At 38.3% G+C, this 26,415-nt stretch overlaps 1 protein-coding gene and 1 long non-coding RNA gene across 7 annotated transcripts in view; one reads left to right on the forward strand and one right to left on the reverse strand.

The window, feature by feature from the left end:
• The window catches only part of TRIP12 (thyroid hormone receptor interactor 12), a 79,891-nt gene extending 76,998 nt beyond the window's left edge, over positions 1 to 2,893 (reverse strand). For 3 of the 6 annotated variants that reach the window (XM_048314755.1, XM_048314754.1, XM_048314750.1), the window contains exon 1: positions 2,452 to 2,592. The gene's annotated coding sequence lies outside the window, so the exon portion shown is untranslated. Of the gene's footprint in view, positions 1 to 2,451; positions 2,593 to 2,798 lie in introns of those variants that run through there. The other 3 variants (XM_048314757.1, XM_048314756.1, XM_048314751.1) reach the window with 2 other exon arrangements.
• Positions 2,894 to 2,948: 55 nt separating this feature from the next.
• LOC125330978 lies at positions 2,949 to 22,342 on the forward strand. The gene is made up of 4 exons (XR_007205807.1): positions 2,949 to 3,181; positions 3,254 to 9,350; positions 11,455 to 11,501; positions 20,039 to 22,342. It is a non-coding gene; the product is annotated as an uncharacterized LOC125330978 (long non-coding RNA).
• Positions 22,343 to 26,415: the final 4,073 nt, after the last annotated feature.

The raw sequence follows: 26,415 nt of genomic DNA on the forward strand, positions 1-26,415 counted from the left end.
TACTCATATTTTTCTCAGAAAGACCCTAAGAACAGAAAAAAAGATCTGATTACCTAACACAACAATAAGATACACCAAACAATAAAAATTAAAAATAACTTGCGTTTAAGATCAAAACAACTGAGGCACTCACAATCAGCTGCATTTCACAAATATAGAAACTATTACAAGTTAAAAACAAGTAAATTTCCAAAAACTTTAAATATTCTTTACAGAATTTATTCACCAGAACATTGGTTTTAAACTTCTTAGTTCAAATACAACATATTTTGTTAAAATACCAGCTGCAAAAACTGAAATACTAGTATTTTCATAAGTATATTTAACTCCTATCAGTATTTATTAAGTAGACTACCAAACAATAGAAAGCTATAGTTATTTTTCCAGTGCTTTCATGTCCATTACGTTTATTCTTACATACATAAAATGAAACTTGTTTAAGAAGTTTTAGCTTAATGAAACTCTTAATAATAAATCTCAGAAAACTCAGAAATCAAATACCAAAAAAAAAAAACACCAAACCCAAACCAAAACCCCAAGCCTGTACAACTAGAACTCTAGTTTTCAGAGTGGAGAACTGGGAAGAAGAGACTACACCAGAGATAAACAGAAATAATCACAGCAATGCTTGCTAGCTTTTAATGTCTTATGAAAGTATATCCACAGTGACAGTTCCCATAAGAAAATACTGAAAAATTAATTCAAGTGCTCAGAATTCCTTTTCTTTCTCATTATGACAGATGTACTTCAAATTTATCAACTGGTAACTACTCAACTCCTCTTTCTGACAACCTTTAAAGCACCAGGAAGCTCAAAATTCATATTACACACAACACAAACTGTGGAAGTTACTCTGAGTAAAGTTTTGCATTACAGTGTTAGAAGCTCTGAATCAATATTATTTCTGCTGAACAAGGCAGGAAGAAAAAAAAACTGAACAGTCTTTTTAAGAAAAAAAAAAATTGATTTAAAATAAAAATTATTACTGCATGGCTACACATAATAAAAACACTTCCAAAACAAACTACACACTCTCTGAAAGCATTCCTAAGTTCCATGCCAGACTTACAGAATAAATTTAGGCCAGTACCAAGCACTCGTTTCTTCCCCGTGTGTAAATGCGACACAATCAGGCCTCACATGCAGGCCTCTCTCTCCAACACAGGCAGGACCTTTGTTCGATACGTCGATGTTTTTCCCTCAAAGCCCTTGACATAACTTTCCATTCTTTCCCCTATTATTTTCCGGTTCCCCGTCTAGACTTTGGGACTCCCGAGCCGTGCAAACCCCCGCCTGCCGGAGAGCCCGTGCACTCGGAAGGGGGAAGGGGGAACAATAAAAAAGTTGGACACAGGAAGACGGGCCTGCAGGTCTGGCGAGAGCCCCGGCCTCGGTTCCTTCCCTTCCCCGGATCACCGGGGCAGCAGTCGGGAGCCCCAGTGCCACCAGCCCCCCCAAACTCGTCCCACTACCCAGCCCCCCGGGAAAAGGGAAAGAGGAAGAGCCAGGCAGGAAAGGCAGAACCCAGCGTTTGATCAGCCTCCAAGTACGACGCATTATGCAAGCAAACGAGAGGACCAGGCAACTTGCTTCTTGACTGAAAACAAGAAAAACATCAGCTCTAAAACATTTAGCTGCGAAAATAATCCCTTTCGTGGGCAGCCAGCTTTGTGACTCCGACCCCATGGGCGCCTCCGTTTTCTACCCACCTTCTTCCTCCCCCCAAAAAAGCTTGTGAAATATGGACGTCGGCCGATTGTTTAGCATTTTTACCGAGCTGGGCAGGAGGAAAAGAAAGAGAAATTGCTATTTTTTCCTTTAAGATAGTCCATAGCTCCTTCAGAGGAGGAGAAAAAAAAAATAAAGGGGGGTGGGAAAGAAAGGAGCACTAGGGAAAAGGGGGCCAAGCGGAGTGGGGGAGGGAAGACGGGGAAGGGCATCGAAATCGGCACGGCAGTGTCAACACTGACACTGCCCTTTTGTATCAGCAGCCACATAGGGCCCGCGGAGGGGCGGCCGCGCTGCCGCCCCCCCTCCCCGCCAGGCGACCCGGGAGAGGCAAGGTGGCCCCAGCACCCCCGCCCGGCGTGGGGGAGCGAGGGATGTCCCTGCAGCGGGCTCGGGGACCTGGCCATTTTATCAGCTTCGTTTCCACCCCTTCCCTCCACGGCGAGGGCCCCACTCCACCCCTCCGGGCCGCCCCACACACTCACCAGTGCGGCGCCGTGTCGTTCCCGGCTCCCCTTCGCCCCCCCACCCCTATCTGCAACAATGCTCCGGGATGGCGCCGCTCCCCTCCCCCTGCCCCGGGCCGCCAGGAAGGGCAGCTCGGCTAATGCTAGGATGACACAACAGGCCCGGCCCGGAGCCGCCGAGGGGCCCAGCGAGCGCCCCGCCACCCCGCGCCCGACCCCCCGGCGCCCCCCGACCGAGCGGAGGGGCCCCAGGTACCTAGTTTGTCCCGGTGCGGCCTCCGCAGACGCTCCGTGCCTCCCTCCTCCCGGCAGCAGCCGCCTCGCTTCCCTTCAATTATCAGCTGAAGCCGCAGCACCGAGCGACGCCTCGTCCGCCGCCTCCGCCGCCGAACCCCTTCCAGCGGCGCGAGGGGGAGGCCGCGGGACTACTTTCTCCTGGCGCCGGGGCCCCGCCGGGGCCCGCGCGCGCCCCGGGCCGGCGGGCGGCCCCTGCCCCGGCTGCCGCCCCCCGCGCAGCCCCCGCCGCGGCCCGGAGCGAGGCCCGCTCGCTGCGCTCGGCGGAGCCGCGGTCGGCGGTCGGTATCCCTCCGCCGGGGTCGTCACCTCGGGTCCGCGGGAATGTCCCCACTCCGGGCGGCCGGGGCGCGGCCGGGGCGCGGGTCGCTGATGGCACCAGCGGCGGGGGTCAGACCCTGCCCGGCACCGCGGGACCGCCGCGGCTGCTCCTTTAAGAGGGGGCCGGGCTAGCGGTGACCCCGCGCGATGTCCGCCCCTTCCTGGTTGCCATGGAGACCGCTTGCCGGCGTCCCAAAATGGCGGCGGCGGGGCCGCCGCTTTCTTCACCGCCCGGAAGGGAAGGAAGACAGACCGGCGGCCTGAAACGACAGCGGCTTTAGCGAGGGCTTGCCCTTGGGGAAGGAGCGTCTCCATGCCTAGGCAGGACGGGGGGCCCCGTAAACCAGGAAGCGGCCCTGGAGGCGCCACCAGTAAGTGCCGCTGGCCTGGCCTCCCGAGGGCTGGGTTGCGTGAGGGCTGGCTGCTAAAAAGGGTATTTCCAGGCATGAGTGAAGACGAGGAGCCTCAGTATGTGGGAGATTCCTTCTACCTGGACTTTCCCGAGCCTGTGGGATGCGGCTCTGGGTGAGGAACCAGAGGAAAGGAGGAAATAAAAATCTATCAAAATGGTGAGTTAGTAGCCTTGCAAAGTAGTGTATGCACATCGTGATTTTGTACCCTTAAAACAGACGTAAGTACTCTCAGAAATGCCTCACAAATAAATGTGGTGCTACATTTAACGCAAATAAACAACAAATCCTTAAGTACTCCTTCTAAGAAAATGTAAGTTTAGCTGCACTTTCAGGGTGATCAGACTTAAGGCAGGGGAGTAAGCAATAAACTTTTCTGAGAAAGTTTTTTAAATGTCTCACTGGAACCAAAAAAAACCCCAACATATTTTTAAACTAGGAGGAAGTTTTCAGTTTTTTTTCATAAAGTAAACAAAAATAATGGGCATATGTACTTCCGGGGAAGAACTACTGCACAGTAACTGGGAAATATGTGCTTTTCAGTAGCTGAAGTCTTGTAGTGGGCCTGTCCCACTGACCCCATAGGAATCCTATGAGTGCTCTGCTTGTCTGTGGAATGTGATTGAGTGCTGTAGGGTCTTTGCTATTCATTTTTGCACTCAGATAATAAAAATAAGATGGTTCTTCTTATTATTACTGTTGTCAGGTTTTTGGTTCTTGTATCTGTTTCCTGTCACACACTTCAGGTATCTATTCTTGGGTGTGTTTTCAGCTGCCCAAATATATCCTGAAAACAAACCAAAGTCAGTTAACATAAACCATGCAAAAAAGCTTCATAGCTGTCAGTGTAAGTAAGTTCAAATTTTTCTGCAAATGTTCATTGTACAAAGCATTACCAGGAAGTTGGTGTCACTGAAAAATAATTGGTTTGAATTATTTAAAAAATTCAGCTTTGATTTTGTGGCAACAAGATCATTTGAGTATTGTGCAGTGAATGTATGTATTTGAATATATCACTATATTTTCTGAAGCTAATGATTCCAGAAAAACTTTGTCATTCACTCAAATTTTAAATTCAGTACTCCTCAAAAGACCTTCACATAAGCAGTGTCTCCAGGTTTAACTTCTGTACATGTAAAACTTCTAGATGCTAGTTAACCTTTCTACAGGCTGTGGAATCTCCTGAGAGAAGACCTGTGTCAGAAATAGCAATTGAAGGTATGTGCATCACTGATGTTCCAAGTTGTGTCTCATGTAAAATATATTTAGCCATCCTGTGTTAGCATGGAGGAGGCCTTGTTGTTGGTTCATGTTCCCCGTGTGCTAATTTGCAGTCTCCTAATAAATAAGAGTCTTTGCCTGAAAGGCCTCAGTCTAAGCCTCCAACCAAGTATATGGTTACATGAATGCTGAAACCTGCTACTTTGAATAGTCCCATTCTTGGAAGTGAGTGGTTTCAGAACTGTCTGTTGTTTTTCTTTAAAAGAAAAAGGGGAGTTTGTGGCTGCATGGTGGATTTGTATGTAAGCTCCCATAATTCTGTCAAGTGTTGCCCTTCTTTGAATGGTCTACTTGGGCTTTACGTGAGCAGTAAATTCATCTCTTTCAGGATGAAGTTATCAATTTACTGGGCATGTCTTATAAAGCTCCAAGGCTTGTGGACCTGTGGTCATGGCCAGGATTTCCAGATATCAGCTAACTATAAAGTCAAACTGTCACAGAACCAGAAATCCTGTACAAATACAGAAGATCTTAAGAATGTGTTAGGGCAAGAAACCTAATTGCATAAATGAGCATTTACAGAATACAGTTCATCCAGCTGGATTGTATGGAAGGAGAGATCTTCCGAGCCATCAGTGAAATGATGTAGTAGCTATTTTAAGTCAGCAATCATAATTTTACAAATGCACAGAAACGATTCCACGTTTCCCCTGCGTGGGCACCTGCCAGTTCCACTGCAGAAATGTAAGACTGAAAGAGACAACTTCAGGTCATCCAGTCCCAGTGCCTACTGTTTCATCCAACCACATAATAGATCCTCATAGGAGAAATGGGATTTATGTGTTTCAAAGGTAGTGACACTTTTTTCCTCTGCTACTTCACACAGAACAACTGCTCCAGATCATCACTTCTCTGATGGTTAGAAGTGCAGTTATGCAGATTAACTTACATGCATTTTGTTTGGATATCTTGTGTGTAGGTAGCAATGCTGTATATGTGTATGTATATATATGATATATTGTATGCATTTAATAAATATGTGCTCTGGATAGGGCTTGTTTTGTTTTTTCAGTCTCCACTTGTGAAACAGACTCTCTGCTTCTTGGTCACTCTCATATCTTTTCACTGCATCTCTTCCCATTAGTACTTTTATTCTTAATCATAATAAGCCTAAGAAGTTCCATGTGCAAAAGCATTGTTACTTCCCCATGTCTTCTGGAAAGTCCTGGGTGATTTAAATTTTAGGATTGTATTTAACTTTCTCTACCAAAATCATATTAATGACTCTTTATCATCCTTCAATTAGTTATTATTCCAATTTCTCCTGTCAACTTTTGATTTATAACTTTTTGGTTTATGGCAGAAATTATTTCCAAATGATGAATTTGCCACTTGTACTTCTCAAATTTTATTTTATTAATTTGTTTTCTTTTTCCTGTCCAGGACTGTTCTGAGTTGTTATGAAGAAGAAATTGGTGTACTTGTCAGGGTAAACATAAATAAAAAATGATTCTTGGCCATAAAATGTGTACTAGGGATCCTGCTAGTATTCATGGGAATGGTGAATAGTTTTTGTTTTGAGTGCATGTAGTGTTACATAGGATGGGAGTCTTTTTGTTCAAGATTGACATGAGGGATGGCAAATTGTTTCACATGTGCCTTTCCATTACCTTTCATTGTAAATGTTTTTCAATCTTGAAATGCCAAATTAATATTTGATATGCCAGTTATAATTTGGCAAGGTTTATCACAAACAACAATAGATTTTATGTGTTTGTACAAAGCAAGCAATTAATCCTATGGCTTTCAACATTAAATATAAGATGGCTTGAGAGAGCCACACAAATAACCAACATTTCTTATAAATTGTGTAATAGATGATAAATACAGGTTTTGAAAAGTGCAAGAGAGGAATCCAGATGGTGGGGTAGTGTAGGAAAGATCGGTCGCTCATTTTGGTCAAAAAAGGAATATAGACACACATCCCCCACCCCCCAAAAAAAGTCTGGTGCTTAATCTGCTTATAGGGCAGGCTGATAACTGGAATGATGAAGCTGGTAACAAAAGAAATGTAATGGGAAAATGATCCGCTCAACATGTAATTAATACTAGCATCTGTCACCATTTAATGAATGCTACACTAATCAGAAGATTTTGTCACGTTAGTAAAATGTTCAGCTACTTACCCTCAAAAGACCAGCCTGGTACGTTCACAAGGCTGCCATTGTTCTGTGCAGTATTCTACATAAGATCTGCTCCTGTAACAGCCAGGATAACTGAACTCTCTCAAATATGGAACTGCAGAATTGTGTGTTTGGGCAGAGGTCAGCATCTGGGTTCTCTATAACAAATATACACAGGACATGTAGATGAGCAAACAGTGTAAGTAACTGGGCAAACAGTCCTGATGAATGTTCTTGTTCTTTACCCCTCATTGCTCCTATTGTTTAGTGTTCGCCTCTACATCTTCAATCAGTTTCTGATTAAATCAATACATTCTGAGCACAGCAAATTATTTTGGATAATGGCTACTACACTATTTGCTTAAAAGGTCCTATAATTAGTTGTTTCATTTTAGAAATAAAGGTTTTTTTCTGGCTTTTTTAGTTGTGAGCAAAGATTATGAACCTACAGCACTTAAATCTTTAAGAACATTTTTTTTAAAGTCCTTTTTCAATAAATAACCCAGTTCTATGACTGATCTCTGTAAGTCCTACACTACAAAAATGCAAACAAACAAAAAACCACCACCACATCAACAACATAACCCAAAAAAATTTTTTTTAAATTAAGAAAAAAAAATAACACCAAAAAAATCCTCACACCAAAACAAAAAACCCCACCAAATTACCATTTTCCATTTTAGGAGACATTAATAAATGATCGTTGTAGTGGTTGTGGGCTGGCTGATTTTCAGTTGTGAGTACCTTCATGCTTTATTAAACCTGCAAGGATACCTCGTCCATTTGGGAAAAAGGTACTATAAAGTTAACTGCTATGTCTTGGGCTTGTTTTTAAGTCTTTATGATAACATTTGATATGTAACCTATTTGATTGACAGCAGATGCCATTCGAAGTGCTTAAGCCAGATGGATGGAGGGGGGGGAGGAATTAACAGATGTTCTAATAGGCATTGAGCTGAAATTAATTTCATGTTACACAAAACAATTTTTTGAAAGATAAGTCTTATTTTAAGTAAAGATTTGTGGGAGATGAACCTTTTTCAAAATTCTACTCCTTTTTTTGCATTTGAAACATGAACGATGCCAGTTATTACCTACCTGGACCAATTCTATTCAAGTCTCTTCTTTGACTTTTCAAACAGAGATTTGTGTTCTTAACAAAAAAAAGAGCATAGAAATTTCTCAAGAGGGAGTTTAAAAAAATTATATTTTTATTATGAGCTATTTGTATGGAGGACTTCAACTGCATAGAACTAGGAACTTCTTGTTGATGTTTTAAATTAGAAATATTTCAAGTATAGCTTGATGAGACCAGGAGAAGGCAGCCATTTTGTACCAGCTCAGGAAATGCTCTGCTATGCTGAAAAGGTATATTTCCAAAAGAATCAAACATTTTCATGGTAATGGTATTACACAGTATTAAGCAGTAATTATCAGGAGAATGTTTGTTAAGCCTAAAATACATAGGGAAATCTCCTTTGCATTTTTGCTGTCTCTAATTCAGGCATCAAAGTAAACAGTAGAGCTGCTGCTTGGAAAATGGAGACAGTTTCTCTGGGGAAATAATGCTGCACTGGAAAAACATGAATATTGTTGTCAGGTGTCTGTCCAAAGCTAAAATAAGTTGATTTAGCAGTGCCGTGACGTGTTGTGGTTTGGATGCCTGATGGTACCTCTCACTTCTTCCATGATGTGCCACCTCTGAATGTATGCAGTGGCTAGATCTTATCCATAAGGTTTTGGGAAAGATTTGGGAATTCTTTGGTCATGCTGCAGTATTGAAGATGTAATACAGCAGAAGAACTGACATAGGAAAATTTGGACTTTTAACAACTGAAATGCAATTTGTGATGTGTTGCACTGGCAATGCTGGAATTTCAGGGCTTTCCTTATTAGTGGAGCAAGATTTCTCTAAAGAAGGCATCACATACAGCAATGTAAATGGTGGGTTTTTACCTTCCCAGAAGACTCATTTCTCTTTTTTGGAAGGTGGTTGTTTTGGCTTTTTTTTCCCCACAAACATTACCAAATGCTTAACTCTGTGAAACATTCATTTATTGATTTGAAATTAGATATATAACTGATATAGGATGATTATTACTTGTGAAGTTGAGTTCTTAGTTAACCCTATGATAATGCAGTGCTGTCATGTGGGTTTATAAAATTCTTTTTCAGTAGTGTTTGAGCTGTCATTTGAAGATGTGTTGGAATATTCTCATACCAGTTTCAATTAAGGTATGTTAAAGATGATAAAGTAATCTTAGTTAATTCACTATTACTCTGGTTTTACTATATCACTGGTAGCCTAGAGTGTATTGGGTTTTGTCTACTTACAACTAGTCTTTAATATACAGATAGCAGGATCTCACAGAATTGCAATGTTTAAGCTCCAATTTTGAGTTTTATGCATGGTTTTAATATTTGTGGCTTTCTTTAGAAGTATCATACTTTATCTAGTCCTCCCTGATAAGGATGATTTTCAGGTCATGAAGGTGTAATAGTTTCTCAAGGTAAGCAATCACGACTACTTTCTGCTTAATAATGTGAACATTTCTTGCTGTAATCAAGTGATGTTCACGTGTTCATTATTGCTAGTGTTTGTTCTTTAGAAACAAAGAAGACTGAGTTATATTTTTTGCTTGCCTTACTTAGGTAATAAATCCTTATCAATCTTGTTCTCTGTGTTGGGATACTTCAGGAGTAATTCTACTTTTGTGTTACCAAAGGTAAGTTTGTGTTCTTACCTGTTGTCTTGTTTTCTTTTTTCCGGCTTCAAGTTAGAAAAATAATTATTTCTTCTTTTCTTTTGCCTTTATTAACCAAGAGCAGTCTACATTATTTCATTTTCCATATACACAATAGCATTTATGATGAAGAGCTATCAGATATGTTTACTTGACTAGGCATACCATATATTTATACTTCTTTCATTTATCAAAAGTAATTAAATGCACTAAGCAAAGTGTTCAAGGGAAGGAAAAAGGCAAGAAGTGTAGAAGGCAAAGCGAGAAAAGGTTCAGAATTTTTATCTCAAAGTGAGATAGGCTATGAAAGTCTTATGTAAAGATGCACCAGTGAAACCTAAAAATTATTTTTAAATGAAGTTGCTGGTCTAAACTGCTCTATGGATTTTTATTGTAAAGATTTGCTTGATTTTGATTGGATATAAACTAAATCAGTTTGTGTTAAACTGAAATAAGCCTGAATTAAACCAAAGTAAAAGTGCCTGCAGCTTTTGGATGGGCTTCACTAAATTAGATTAAAATTGTGCACTGGGTACAACCAGTGTAAACATCATTTTTTGGCTGAAACCTGAATTACACAAATTGTCTGAAGAAGGGTGGGAACTAGAAGAATGAACACTAGTGCACAGTAAAATTATAAAAATCATTGCTGAAAAACTCAATACTGTAGAAGCAGAAGCCTGGGAGAGTGTCTGAAGCCAGAGTTCTAAATAACAAAATAGGATGATAATGAACAATAGAGTGAAAGGAATAACAGCAGATGGGGATTGCAGGCAAGAGAAGCTGCATAGCTGGAAAGCATCAAAAAATCAAGCAGATACTTGTGACAGAAAATGCAATATATGTTTTAGTATATGTACGCATCAAATTATCACGACAAATGATAATGATAGACTTCAGCTTTTGCTAAGTTGGTGCTGCAGCTGAGTTGTACAGTTGTTTCCTCCTATGCAGTTTACAATGAGACTGAAACCTACAGATAACAAATGTTAAGTTTCATATAAAACGAGTAATTAAAATTGGACTGAAAAAATCCTAGTGTTCCTGTTTCCTAGAATTTGGTTCCTTGATTTGAGGTGGTATTAAAGCTGTAAATAGACAGCAAGGGAACTTTGAAAAACACACTGATAGTGTTAGTTTGTTCTTTAAAAATGTGATGAGATTTTAGGGGCAGTGCAATAGATGTTTCTCAAAATTTAGAGTAGGAGATGTCAGTGCTAAAAGTGAGCTGCCCACTTAAGAATATAGGAAAACAGTTTTCAGCAGATATTAGATTAAACTGGTGGCAGATATATGCAAATCAGGAAGATAAGAAGTATCCAAGAAGAGAGCTGTGGGATGATTTAAGTAAGACTTCATTTGTAATAGAAGAGATTGCCAGTTATATGTACAGACCCTGCTAAAAGAGGTGCAGATTCCCTAAAAATTACTTTGCACTGTAACACTGCTGTACTTCAGGACATTTTATACAGATAGCAGGAGTCTGACTGCTCTGTTTTGTTGTTTGGGTTTTTTTACTCTAATAAAGAGGAAACAAACTCAAGCTCAAAAAAAAAAAAAAAAGGAAAAAAGAAAAGAAAAAAAGAAATTTAAAGCATAGACTTGACCTGAAATTCCAACAAGGAGTCCTTGAAACTGAATTAAGAAGGACAAAACCAAAAGAAATGGTTTTAAATTAAAACTGTCAGTGTCTTACCCATCTAGAAAGGAATGTTATGTCTTGCACTTAGCTTGCATCCTTTGTTCTGTTAAGTAGTGGAATAATCTCTTTGTGGCAGTCTGATCTAGGTCTGCCTGTTTAATCACATTAATAAATGGCAAGTATCATGCTCATAATTGAAGACTCTGATCCTCTAGAGTAATATTTTATTCCCTCTGATAGTTTTGCTTTCCCTTCAGCACATCCCCTCCCTTCTGCATTGTCTCTCACTCTTGTATTGTTTCTCTGATCTGTGTGCACAAGTCTGTATAAAGGTAGACCTTAGCTTCCAAAGCACCTGTGCTGTAAGCAGCTATGATAAACTGCTTTACCTACTTTTTTTCTTACTTTCTTCACTTTTTATTTGTTCTCTCTCCCACCCACAAGCTCTGGGAAAACCAAGGAAGAAAGATACTAAAATAGGAATAAACCAGGTATGTAACTGAGAGAAGGGGAGGAGACCATGGCAAGACAACAGATTTTGTGCTACTGCATTCCCCAAAGGAAAAGACAATTATTATTTCCAAGCTTTTTTATTATATCTTCCTCCTGTATTTTACTAAGATGTTCTTCAGATGCTGTCAGTGGGAGCCTTTAGTAGTCATGCACACACACAGGCAAAGCTTATCCCTTGGCTTAAGTGGGTTGATGTTTCTGAGTGTGAGTGAAGTGATGGAAAAATTATCAGCTTCATAGTTGCTACATGTGAAATTTTGGAACTGAGACACTTCTCTTTTTCTTCATGAGCTTGAAATATTTGTTAAAAGCACTGCACGAAACAGTTTGCCTTTACACCAGGAAGTTATCTTTTTTCTGTGTCATTGTCTTTACCTCTGTACTCTGCTCCAGTCACTGATGTATTTTTATTTGCTAACTAAATTGTTTTAGCTTTTCTTGCTATTAATAGTAATACTTTTTTTTCTCCAAAACCAAAGCAGACATAGGGAAGGGAAGTATGTGGGTTTGCATGATGACTAACATGGTCCTGAGAAGAATATGTACAAACTTTCAAGTACACACTGTTGTCCAGAATTTCAACCCAATGATGTGTATGAGTTTTTCTTGTAGAATAGTTCCTTTAGCACAGCTGGGCATTACACTTTAGATTCTTTGGCATATATGAAATGGACATCTCTTAAAAAAGACTGAAAAATGGACAATGTCTAGTAAATGCCAAAGAGACCTATTTTTTCTTCTCATGAGTGCACATCAGAAGACTGTAGAGATGTAATCCTATCAGTGTAGACAAAATAGTAATTTGTATAATTTCCTATACTATAGCAAATGCAGATGTTAGCATTTTGTATCAGTTGTCAAATGAAGCAGGGACCTTGTAAGCCCTACCTTAAATTTGAGAAGAAAGTTAATAAATTGCCAAAAGAACAAAAAGCATCCGATTTCACAGACGTAACAGGCAGCAGCTAGTACCTATTTGATTTCCTGTTGTTCATCCCTGAAATGTGGAATGGCACCAGTGCTTTAGTTTAATTTCAGTTTGGTGGACTCTTGCACTATTGCACCCAGATGTGTTTCATTTTTTTGTGTTTGCTCTGAAAAAGTTGTCCTTCAAAGACTTCTTAGAACCCTAAATATGTTAAGACTTAATTAACTGCTAACTCTTGATAGTCTGTTTTACTTTCTTTTTCAATGAAAGAGGTCAAACCCTGTCAGCAATTTTGAGCTACATACCGCCACCAGCCCTGAAACCAGCGTGGTCCTCTTTTTCAGGCTGCATTTGCTGGTGTGCACATTCTTGCATATTAACCAAATCAGAACTCTCAAAATAGTCTGCTTTGTCCAGTCATATATTTTCGTTACAGAGTCTCACTGGTTTTGGAGGCAGGAAGGAAAAAATGATTCTTCACAAGATCTACAAGATCTACATTCTTGCTTTTAAGTTAATCACAATATGCCATTGTAGCCTCGCATGAAACAATTGCCCGTGTATGTTACCGTTCCACAGCAGCTTATCCCATAGGGATCAAAATAGCATTGGCTTGAGCTGGGTCAGTGTCCATGCCTAAGGATAGCCTCACTCCAGCTCTTTCTAAAGTTATGAAACATTTCATTTTAGTTCTTTTGTAAATACCTGTCCATTGCCAGTGCTAGCTGGTTCTATAGTTTAGACACAATACACGGTTACCTTTTCTTGGTGAAAATTATGTAAAATTTTAAGGTACCTGTTTTGCATTTTTAAAGTGACCTAGAAGCCTCAGCTTCATTCACTTGCAGAATGAGCATAGCTTTGTCTAAGCCTGAAGATTTCTGTTGTGCAACTCAAATTTTCCTTTATTTCTTATGCAGTCAAAGCTGCAGTGTGGATTTAAATGCAACTGTATGAAAAACTTCACTATAAAGTAAAAAAATCCAGTACTATGGTATCAGCTTCTCAATTAGATGCAACTATGTTAGAGTCAGAGTAGAAAAAACTATGACAAGAGGGATGCCTTTTTGTAAATAAAATTGCATGTAAACTAACAGGGATTGGAAAGATGAAGGAAGCAGCTAAGATGGAATTTTTTACCAATTAATTTCAGAATTTAAAATATTTATCTAGTGAAAGCATTTGACTTAACATGTTGGAAGTTGAGCCTAGATTTACAAATTCTTAGGCAACAAATTAGCAAATACTGGCCTCAAGCAACCAATTAAGTGAAAGATGCTTAGTTATACAGATCATGATTTTAGAAGTATCTAATTTAATATATATTTATCTCCTTTATTATATTTCAGTAATGCTGATATTTATTCTGCATTTATTTTGTAAAGATTTACATGAGGGTGAAACGGGCAATTTCTTAACCAAAGTACATGGAAGTGAATTGTTTTAAAACCAATAGATTCATTTGAAATTGTAGTAAAAATGCAACAATAGTGTGCAAGAGAAAATAAGATAAAATGATAAAATGAGTCATAGAAGAATTTGAATATTCTAATTTTGAAATCAAAATTTTAAGGTCTCCTCCAATCTACAAAACCCAGCCAAAAAGCCCAGGTTGTCTTTTTTAAAAAAAAAAACTGTGGAGAAGTAATATAGTATGGGATAAAATAGTCTGGGAGAAGGGATTTAGTAGAGATAAAGTCATTAGGACAACTGAAAATGTGACATTTTCTCAGTAGAAGGCACAATGGCTTCTTCACTGCACAGTGGAATGAGAGCTTGGATTGTAGTAACAAATCCAGTGCTGAAAACAAAGACTGGGGATTTAGGTCATTCACCTGGGACAGAGGAAAATGTTTTAATCTAGATCTCCTGAATCTCAATGTTCTTTTCTGGATTCTGGAGTCACCTTCCTTCTCCAATGAATGTTTAACTCTTTAAAGGAGAACAATTTAAGGGAAAAATTAACCTCCATATAGTCTGTAATCTGAGAAATTCTAGTTCGAGTTACTAGTTTTTAGCAAAGCAAAAAGCTGAATCTGAAGAAGTTTGAAATCCTAAAAATGTGTACTGGGGAAGGAAAAAGTTTCTCATATTTGCCTTTGTGCAGGGTTTCACAATTCACACCGTCTGTCTTCAACTTCCCCCAGAGGTTTCTTATTATACAATATGAGTCTGACGTGTGAGACTTGTCTTTACTTCTATAGCTTCTAAATTAGATTAAATTAAAGGAAGAATGAGACCCACATCCTTAAAAGCTGTCTCACCATATGACAAATTTCAAATATTATTTTCTCATACAATGTAAATAGTTCTATACTTCTGGTAATCTACAGTTCAGATTAATTTTGGCAATAGATATTTCCTAAATGGTTTATTTTTTGCTAATTTTCACTTAAATATTTTAGTAGCTTTATTTGTTTAAAAAATCGCAATGACTTTTTACCTGAAGCCTTGTTTGGTTGCTGCTGTTTAGATTTGGGTTTGCTTTGGAATAAGCAATGTGGTGGTGAATTGCTTTACCGCTTGCACCTCCAAATAACATCAAGAATGGAATGTGTCCATGGTAACCAGGATGCACTCATAACACTTTCCATTCTTCATCTTTTAATCTATGCAAGTAGTATAGTATTATAAAATCTATGCAATATTTTTATTTGAAATAACCACATGCTAAAAAATTACCAAGGTAACTGCAATTTGTCCTGCGTATTTGTACATAAAGAAGTTTTTTAATGGAATGGTGCTATTGGCAGTTTGTTTCACTGTAAATCAAAGAATAATGTTTCGAAAAATCCCAGTGGCGTTCAATAAAATTACTTTAATATTTTACTTTTTCTGTGCCTCTGCATGTTGGCATGTTCTTTCCATTTTGGCAGATAGTTCTATAGCAGTGTGCTTTGTGGTACAGCAATTAAGAGGAGGAGATATTATGGATATATGTATTTCTGTAGGTTTTTTTGAAATTACTATTAAAACACCTTGGAATTTATACAACAATAATTTGGAATTGTACAAAAATACTGCAAGAAAGTAAATTTTTATACCGAGATTAAAACTTCTGCTGTAATGGACAGGTGTATTTCATTTGCAGAGTATTGACTTATGTTCTGTTTTAAAGTTTGTTGGATTCTATAAAGATAAAAATCTTTTTCAAGAGTCTAAACACACATGCCCACTCTAGTGTTTGGAATAAATATGTTTTTGGACACTCAAATCTATTTAAACTTGCATTATAGATAAATTCACTCATACACACAAAATAATAAACGAAAAGTATATAGAATACTTACTGTGAAAAGTCTGTCTTGCTTACGGCAGTGCAGACTTTCAGTATCTGCTATCTGTGTACACTTTGTTTTGTTGCACTGTATATCACAACTGAAAAGTATTGATTAATGTATTTTATAACAGATCCCAACACATTGTAATCTGTGGTGCAACACTGCTCTGCTTTTTTAAGAATTAGACTTCTAAAATTGTTTATAGTTAATTGCTTTATCACCTTATAGATTTAATCTGTAGAACATTGTTAGGTATTCAAGTTCAAAAGTTTAAAAGCAACAGTTATCAATTGTTTTTGGTAAGTGGTTTTGGGGGCAGGTACCTATTTTCTTTTTCAGTTACACTTGGCATTTTCATGCTGAGAAATGGGTTTGTTTGGGTTTTTTTTTAAAGAAATGTCACTTCCAACAGTAACATGAAAAGGCCAGGAGAAAACCTATTAACCAGGTTCCTTTTCTGCTTTAACAGTGGGGTTTTTCCCATATATACTGTATTCTTGTGGACCATGTTGAAGGGTATGCAAGCTGAGGAACATGTTAGAGATGTCTTTTCTTTCTCCACTTGGGTACCAGTTTTATTTTGACCTTATTCTCACCTCGTGTTTTCCACAAATAAGAATGGAAGTAGCCTTGTGCGCTGATTCTCCCTACACTGCTAGAGATAAAAAGAGCTTTTGGAAGTACAGTACAGCATTCACTGTCCTATTATCCCTGTGCTGGGCTGCAAACATTCTAGTTCTAAAGCCTTCCCAGGTAGTAACATCATCTGTGGAACAGAATGACAAGGGCTTTATAATCCCTTCTGCGTTGAATCCCCATATTACCCCTCATATATGAAATGGTGTTATTTTAACAACATTGCAGAAATGTTAATTCCACTGTGATCAAATGTTTCAGTGGTATCATTTATTTTTCATGTATTTAATTCCAGACTGCAGTTTGGATGAGTATGGGCTTTTTTGCCTTCAAAGATGCAACTGTTTCACTGCAAAAGAATAAAGATTGTGTATTGTAAAATAAGATGAACTTATGTAACTGAGTAAGACTTTTTCCTTTTATTCACATAATAAGTTTGTTTTACAGAGTACTGTGGATATCTCTGAGCATTAATCAAACCTATTTTATCAAAGCTTCCCCAGTACTTGTCACTGGTGGCTGCACCTCGAGTACTGTGTCCAGTTCTGGGCCCCTCAGTTCAGGAAGGACGTTGAGATGCTTGAACGCGTCTAAAAGAGCGCAACAAGGCTGGTGAACAGTTTGGAACACAAGCTCTATGAGGAACAGCTGAGGGAGCTGGGGTTGTTTAGCCTGGAGAAAAGAAGACTCAGAGGTGACCTTATCACTCTCTACAACTACCTGAAAGGTGGTTGTAGTCAGGTGGGGATTGGTCTATTTTTCCAGGCAACAACTGACAGATCAAGAGGACAGTCTTAAGCTGCGCCAAGGGAAATTTAGGTTGGATGTTAGGAAAAAGTTTTTTACTGAAAAAGTGATAAAGTTCTGGAATCGTCTGCCTGGGGAGGTGGTGGAGTCACCCTCCCTGGATGTGTTAAAAAAAAGATTGGATGTGGCACTCAGTGCCATGGTTAGTGGAGATGGTGTTAGGGCATGGGTTGGACTCGGTGATCTTGAAGGTCTCTTCCAACCTGGTGATTCTGTGTGATTCTGAGTGTGATTTTATATGCATGCAACCAGATATATGATTTAGCAATTCTGATACCCCATATAATGGGGTTTATCAGAATTGGTTATCAAAATGGTTATCAAAATGATAAATTTTAACTGGCTGTATTTGACATTCAGATGAAGATGTTAGGCATTTATTCAAACTTATTTACTGTTGCTGTATATGAGATATCAACAGGATAAAAGAAAGGCTTGAACAATACAGAAATGATTGGTTGTAGGCCTGCCTTAGCAGATCATCTGCAATCTGAGCTTTAATTTGAAAGTTAGTGATTATACTGAATGTAACTCATTGGGAGTTGCAAATACTTAATGCTCAACTTTAAAATCTACATTTTAGCACTGAAATACCGGAGACGTTTAAAGTGAAATTTGATATTGAGAGATGTAAACCACTGTTGTCAGATCTAAGATTTGTAATAGTAACTGTGTTTTTCAGTCAGTATATATAAGTATTGACAGTTAACTCGAGGCTTGCTTTTAATTTTCCTTTTAGGCATGCCAGTAGAAAAAATAAAGATCTATGGAGTATGGTTTTTTATATGCACCTGTACGTGAGTGTGTTTATAAATGTTCACCTCACTAATACTCACATTTGTCAGTTTTATCACTCATGTCAGGAACCTACCTACAGGTAAGACACTGCAAAGTCCTCACTTTTCTCAATGAAATGGAAGGAAACAAATCAGATTAATATTAGTAACACTGGAATATATGGGGTTTTTTAACCTTGTCTGCAACCGCAAGTGAATTTTACTTCTGGCTTGGAGTGTGATCTTTACGAGCAACTTGTGTGAAGGAAGAAACATGATGATGATTTTCCTCTCCTGAAGGCCCAGCTGTGACAGCAACAAAAAGAAAGTCAATATTAAAAGCTGACATGCTGTTGAAGCACATGTGTAATGTTTTAAGAGAACTCAGGGAAAATTACTGATAGTGAGGGCCACTTATACTCCATCATTTCATAGCTATCTAGTTTACTATTCACGTTAATTTTTTTGTCTCAGTTGCATGCTTTGTAATGCAGATTTTCTTTTCTTTTTCTGTCTCTGAAAATGTGAGTTTCACATGTACATCTGGAGGGCTATTGCCAGAGTTTTCAGACAGTCTTAAGTGCTGAGCTTTGAACTGTCCTATTAGTTTTGATTTCTACAAAATGTTAAAATCGCAGTTTAACTTCTAAGCTGCCACTTTTGAATGCCTGAGCAGTTGGATGGGTATTTCTACTTAACCACATAATTTAATGCCTGATACATTGTGATCCTATGAATAAATGAAAAACAAAACCAGAATGTTTATAGTCTTGCCAGTTGAGATGTCTTTAAGTGCTTGTTTATTTCTATGAACAATTTGCATGCAGGGGTTGTCAAAGCATTTTACACTTGTTGCAGGTACATTATGGGATGTTTATTGTGCCTTGAAGCCGCTGGTAATGTAACTGGTCTGATCTTTTAGGAAAACTTTGTTTTGGGACTGTAGTAATATTTACACAACCCAAACCCTGAATCTGAGTAATATATTATTTATCTCATGGTACTTGATATTAATTTTCTTCTTTCACAGTTACAGGTAATTTTCAGGTGATGGAAAATTTCACTTAGGAATGAATTTCATTGTTTAAGACCAGAGAAATTTTAGAATCCCAGGAGGATAATTTTAATTACAAATATTGGGTGGCATAGAACAGAATAATCTAGCAATATTGTTCTGCAATAACTTTCATGAAAGATGTGATTGCTTTGGCTAACATACTTTTTCCTATGAATTTATTAATATAAATTAATGTATTAATAATGAAAAATCCAAAAATACATGAGAGTAAACCTAAATATATGATAAATCCTAGCAACATTGATAGTTTCACTGTAAGACAATGACAGTGAAATTGCAATTTTAGCAACAAATATAGGCCAGAAAGCAACATTCTTATGGCTAATAACTCATAATCCTCTGTGCCAGCACATTTGTTTCTACGGCCATGTTGTGAGCCACCCAGATTTGGATTCCCAATCTGATTTGACACAATCAACTGCTAATGCAACAGGTGATTGGGACTATACACGTGCAAAATTCCTTTAGGAGCAGACAGCCAGGAAAAGAAAGGCTGTGGGGACACCACTAAATTAACCTCAGAGATAGACTGGCCACTGAGAACATCTGAAATAATGATGCATTTTCCCAAAGTTCCATGGAACTGTGTGTCCCAGGTAGTTACTGCTCTGCATCTTCTTATAATTTTGGTAATGGATTAATTTAAGGGGTGGTCATGTCACAAGATACAATGTCATGGTTCACAGAGGAAACAGTCTTCTGAAAATACTAAGCCTTAGACACCTCAATTCAGTAACTGCTGGGGATAGATGAGATGAGCTATGGTCTAGTCTGGAAATGGAGAACTTCATAACGGCACCTGCAGTCTCTTTTGTAGCTTGAGACCTGATAGTACAAAAACCCCTTGGATTGGTGAGATCTTGATTTTTTAAAATAAACTGCTTTTGTATTCTGATTGTGTACAGACAAAAAAAAAATATTTACAGATGTGGCTTCATGTTTATCCTGGTTTTATTATGAACTTGAAAAGTGTCATTTTCAAATTAAGTTTTGTTTTTCTCATCAACAGCTTTGGTAGACATCATCTTATTGAATCATCATCTCATTTAATCATCATTTTATTTGAGTAAGTCGTCCAGGGAGGTGCTGGAATCACCGTCTCTGTAAGTGTTCAAGAGGTGTCTGGATGTGACAGTTGGACAATGATTTCAGGATGATTATGGTGGTGCTGGATTGATGGTTGGACTGGATAATCTTGAAGGTCTTTTCTGGCCTTGGTGATTCTGTGATTCCATGATTATTTACACCTAGGTGGAGGAGGTCTGCTTTCCCAAGAAGTATATGAATCTTGGGAAAGAGGTATGGTGGGAGGGGGCAGGGTACAATTATTTATCTCTTTTCAAGAATGAACTTGAGTGGATCTTCACTTAGAGCCTCAGATAGGACCAACACATTCTCTGTGCTTTGCTTATTAAAATCTAACACTTCCTACAGCACAAGTGAGAGATTTTTAGCCCTGCTGAGTTCATGTGGCCTGCACTTCTATGTTTAGGTTTGTGTTTGTTCGGTTTGTGTTTCTGATTCCCTGTTATAACTTTTGCAACTGATCAATTTCAAGTCAACTTGGTAGAAATAATACCACCTCCTTAGGCTGCTGGATAGGTCTGCAAGTGAGCCCTGTTCCATGGATGGAAAGGCTGCACATTCTGAGCTCAAGTGACTGGATATATGCACAAGCCATGGAAAAAGTTTCAATCAGCACTCACAGTCCATGACAAAACCAATCTTTAATTCCAGTTATTACTGTTTGTTTTGACTAGAAGGGGAATGAGTATGTCCTGAACTGACAGAAAATGGACTGCCTGTTGAACTTGGCTCAGGCTCAGAGTCTTTAAATATGCTGGGGTTTTGCAGTAGATGATCCTAATTGCTCCATTAGTTGAAGCAAAAAGTTGTACCACATTTTAATGCATGGCAAAATTGATAATCATTTTTTTAAAACTTGAGCTTTCAAAGAAGTAGTCTTCTATAATTTTTGTTGACCTCTTTTTTTAAATTTGTCTTATAAAAGTAGATTTGATATGTGAATAAGTGCTGGGGAGAAGGATTCTAGCTTTTTGGTTTTTATTCATTGCTTGTAGTGTAAGGTTTTCCTGCAGCATTTGATATTAATATGATGTCACAATGAAACATCTGTTTTACGTTACGTGGATGCAATGATTTAGCTAATTAAATTATTCTTAGCAAGCAGTTTTCTACTATTATTCTGTGTTTGTAGTAGGTTACAAATAATTCAGTAGGTTATAAATACGATCTGCCTGCTTTTTCTTGAAAAGTCTTACTGATGGTTCAGAGGTTTCCTATCCTATAGGAAGTATTGAAAGCCACAGTTACCATTCTTTTCTAAAATGTAGTCATTTCTTCCTCCTTCTAAAATTATCTCTAAAATTGAGGGGTTCCCCTCTATTTTTTATTAAAATTGTAAAATAAAATAAAGCTGTTTTCTTTTTAGAAAAATGCTGACATAAATAGGAGTATTGCAAGTATAAATTACTATGTTTGTGAGTTGTATTGTCATACTGATATTATTTCTGTCCATAGTTCTTGCTGTTCCACACAGTCAGATGTTTTTACACCTCCTCACCTCCTGTTAAGAGCTTTGCTGCTCTTAAGTATTCATGTATTATTATTTTTCTATTAATTCTCCATAAATATATGTACATATATATGTACACTGGAAGAAGAGATATCTATATTCTGGAATAATATTCTAGTTATCTGTACTGATTTATTTGCTACCTGTGGGTTCAAATAAAAATCTTCTCACTAGATCCATGGTTTGCTGCTAAATGCCAGTAAAATGTTTTCCTGTCAAGTATTGGTATTTCCTGTCATTGTCTCCTGGTTTTCATTTCTAATATTTTATCTCTTTTCATGTGGTTGGGATTTTCAGAGAATTTTTTTATAAGGTGCCTGAACATTACTATTTTACTAAATTTATAGGAACTACCATACAGATGTAAACATCCATGTTTGTTTTGAGATGTTTTCTGTTCTTTTTGGGAAGTGAAATAACATATCATTAGTTTATTTTCATAATTTCATAAAGCCAAGAGGATAGAGCAAGGTTTTGTATTTGGTTTTGCAGTGATGGAAAGTTAATTGATGATAGTGTCAAGCGAGAGAAGAGAGGTCTGCTTATATTTCAGGATGAGTGAACAATTAGTACAAGTCATCAAATGTTCTCCAGCACTCGCAGAATGAAAATTTCATTGAAAACTTAAAACAAATTAAATACTAAATATACTTTTAAATAGCCAAACCAGATCACACTATTATTTCCAGAAATAAATAATTTCAAGAAAAACTCAAATATTTGTGTGGTAGCCTGCTTGATCATTCAACATGAAATAGATGTACAATGCAAATATTATCTTCATCATTCCCAGGATGAGAAGATTTGGAACATTCTTACGTATCAGCTTGAATTAGATCAGCCCAAACATTTTTAGTTGACTGTGTAGATCATTTTGTACTTGCATAAGGAATTTGAGAGAAATTAACAGCTATATAGAACTGAGATGCTTGGAACGCAAAAAAGCAAAGGAGAACTGACAGCAAACTGATTCTGCAGTATGATCCAGCATGGAAAAGACCACTGCAGGACACTGGGCTGCCTATCCAAAGACATGAAGGAAGATAAGGTGGCAGCTTCCTCCCATATAGTTACCTTAGGAATACTTGGGGGAAAAAAAAGAAAAAAATCTTACCATCTTAACAGTAAAATCATGTAATTTCTGAAGCTCTTTCAAAGGTATTTACATAAGCTTGAGTTTTGTAATTAATCTTACAAAATACTTTGGAAGGAAAACTGCTGCATCAAAACAAGCCAGTAGTCAGTATAGTTTCAACTTCCATGAAAAATAAGGGAAAAAAAATCCTGTACAAATCTGGATGACTACATTCATTTTGTTAGATCTTAGGAAAGAACATGCAGCTTCAAAATGTACCACTGATTGTTCATTAAAAGTGTAGCAAATTGAATTCAGGATTCTGTTTTATAGTGAACCAGTAATTTTATTACAGCAATTTGGTAAAATAGATAAGTGATCTGAAGAAACAGTGTTCAACTCAGAAGGCCAAGTTCAAAGTTGGACACAGAAGCAGAAATAATCAACTGACTGCGAGATGGGCAGTAGCTCACTAGGTGGGTGACTTAAAAAAAGACAGTTTGGTGTTGTACTGGATCGCAAAGGAATGAGTCAAAAAATGCCACATCCCTGAAGGGAACTGCCTTCAATTTCATGTTGGTTTAACTGTACCTATGTATGATAAGAAGCAGAACCACAGGGACTCATGATGTCAGAGCCATCATTATTTTCCCCAAAGCATATGACTGAAGTACTTTTTTCAGTTGTTTTACTAACCTCCCTCTGAGTAAATAGCACAGTCTTTACATAAAAATCTGTATGTATGTGGAAAAGTGGATCCAAAAATTAGTCTGGACATTCATGTTAAATAATATTTCTCTAGAAAAGCATAAAAAAAGGAGCTGCTTTTTGTTGGATTGTTTTGTGGTTTTTTTAAAGATGTACCCAAATAACTTGACATTACTGGAAAGAAATTTCAGGCTTCTACAAATCTGTTGTCTCTCAGATTTGGTTTCATTTTTTTCCCAGTTCAGATTGCTGTAGTGTTCGGTGCCAGAGTTCTGGAACATCCTCAATCTGTGCCGAGGTAACTGTGACTTCCTGGAATGGCTTCCTGTCCCATTGCTCCTGTACATCATTTCCTTTCTGGAGCTTGAAGATATTGCCAGGCTTTCTCAGGTTTCACACAGATTTGAAACAGTAAAAATTTAAAACCCCAAAAATTCAAATTGAAATTGTTAGCTTTGTTGTGCAGCCTGTTGGTTTTGATTCATCTCATTGGTTTAACATAATCATCAATCTGTCTGCTTTACTTAAGACAACAAGTAAATAAGGATTGGTGGGTTTTTTAAGACAATAAATGTATCAAATTGAATGGGTGCAGTAAAAACCAGATCTTAGAAAGGCTGTGTTTATCCTGCAAACTTTTGTTTTACAATAAACACAGTGATCCAGGTAATTCCATTGCAACCCATGGTGTTACGCACTACTTCCAGAATTAAGTACTGGAAATGTGAAACCTTTGCTTTGTGTTATGATTCATATTATTGTAGTGCCTAGAAACGTCACCCACAGACTGGGATCCCCTTATGCTGGACTCATTACCAGACAAAAGTCATTGCCATTCCTTACATTTTATGTCTTTGACAAAAGACATGAGCACAAGGAAAGATAGTTTTTTCAGTATTTTTTGTAGACTTTGCAGCAAGGAACTGTTAGAGGTGACTTTTGCTTGCTTGTTAGGAAGCTCTTCCCAGCTCTCTGGAAATTATGGGAAATAGTATGAACATGTTGAATTGAAACTTTAAAGAGTGAATAACAGAAGTTGCCACTATTGGACAACTGGAGCTAAGGGTAACCTCTCCATGCCAAATGAGGCGTAAGGAATTGGAAGGATAGCCTGGAAGTTGCAGGAGAATGAGGGGCAATTTGTTGGTGCAAAAGAGAGAAGATGTATTGGAAAGGCCTTTTGGAGGTCAACTGTTCCAGCTCTCCAGTCTGTGCAGGGTCAGTAAATTGGGATGGAAAGCTAATACATTCAGAGCTATGATGTAGGAAGCTTATTTCTATGGGTCTGAATACCTCAAAATTGTATATTCTATCCCTATCAGAGTCAGAGAAAAGGCTGCTTTAATAATTCAGGTAGGAGAGAAAAAGATTTTAGCTTATGGAAAATAAGAAATGTTTTAAAGAGAAAAATAACTTTATTTGTATCCCCAAGAGTGCTGTAGAAGCCAAGAATGAAGCCTGTCAATTTATGGGTGGAACAATTAATGAAAACATAAGCAACAGTGAGACCTTATGAGGAAGTTAAAAATGGGTTTAGTTCTCTGGATTCTGCTGTGACAACTGGATATGCTCTGAAAGACTTCAGAGAGGCAGATTAAACTTGTAGTATGGAGAGTGGGACATGTCTTATACAGAGTGCATTTCACGACTGTATCAGGATGAGATTGCTCACAGGGTTTGTATTATTTTGAGGCTATGTGAGACAGAATTTCAAGAAAAGTTCTGTGTCAGACTGGCAGATCCAGAGGACAGGGCTGTGCTGATGTTCCTGTGGTGTGGCTACAAAGGCGTTACAGATGCTTTAGTGAGAGTGAGTTCAAGTAAGCACAAGAAAAAGGGGATGGGGCAAAGAAAGCACAGGAGGAAATGGCGAGACAGGAAAATAGAGCGTGTTGTTAATTTAGAGATGAAGGCCAGATGGGAGTAGATAAGCTTGCTGAAGTTCTGGGCTTTATTTCAGTTTGAAGATAAAGCAGTTGATATTGTGATTGAGGAACAACTGAAGGGAGAATAAGGGAGTAAAAATAACTAAAGGAGAGGAAGAGAATGGATTGAAGAGAGACCAGGAAATTATTTGTCAGTATATTTGGAATTCATCTATCATTTGCAGAGTGTGAGTGGGGTAGGATAAGGTACTGTGGCAGGCAGTAAACTTTTTATTAGTTTAACACAAAGCCTTGGGTATTTTGGAATTTAAAGAAATCCTAGGAAGAATTAAGTTGCATAATAATAAATATATGATTTTGGCATAATGCAATCATCTATTAGAACTAGTAATGCCACGTTCCCTTTCTCTCATTTCAGCAGTATATTTAAGGAATAAAAATTTGCCCAGATAATGTGAGTTTTCATTTCCAGACTAATTTATGTGTAGACTGGAACTGGTGCTCTCTGTGGAATTACAGAATAGCATATTCAGATTTCTGAACAGAGGAAATAGAACAGTTTCTGCACTCAGGACTGGAAAGTGGAGGGTGGGAGCTCTGTGTGTCCATCCCGTGCTCTTCATCCTTGTAGGCTGAACTCAGCAGGTATCTGCATTGTTACCCCAAGCATGGCATTTCTCTGACTGTAGTTGTGAGCATAAATCCTGCTCTTCAGGGGATGCAGATGCTTTCAATGTGCATTTCAGAGTATTTTAAATTGTTCACCAGGTACTATACTTATGTCCTGTAAAAGAAGCTCCACCTCAAAAGAAAGAGAAGTCCTAACATGGACACCACCGTGTAAGCACAGTGTGTGTTTTCCTAGTATTCTTCCAGTGAGCTGCTATCCTGTGGTGGGCACGAGTCGAGGGTGGGATTAGTTTCGGATATTTTGGACAAGCCCTTCCTCAAGCTCCAGGCGCTGCGAGGCGATTCTGCCGCCAGAGGGCGCGCAGGGGCGGGGCGGCTGTCACAGCGCCTCGAGAAAGCCACGGGAACGGCTGGGAGAATCCAGAGCCAGGGAACGGCTGGGATAACCCTGAGCCTCAGGAATGGCTGAGATAATCCAGAGCCACGGGAAT

This window comes from Corvus hawaiiensis, chromosome 10, assembly GCF_020740725.1.
Source record: "Corvus hawaiiensis isolate bCorHaw1 chromosome 10, bCorHaw1.pri.cur, whole genome shotgun sequence".
Lineage (NCBI taxonomy): Eukaryota > Metazoa > Chordata > Aves > Passeriformes > Corvidae > Corvus > Corvus hawaiiensis.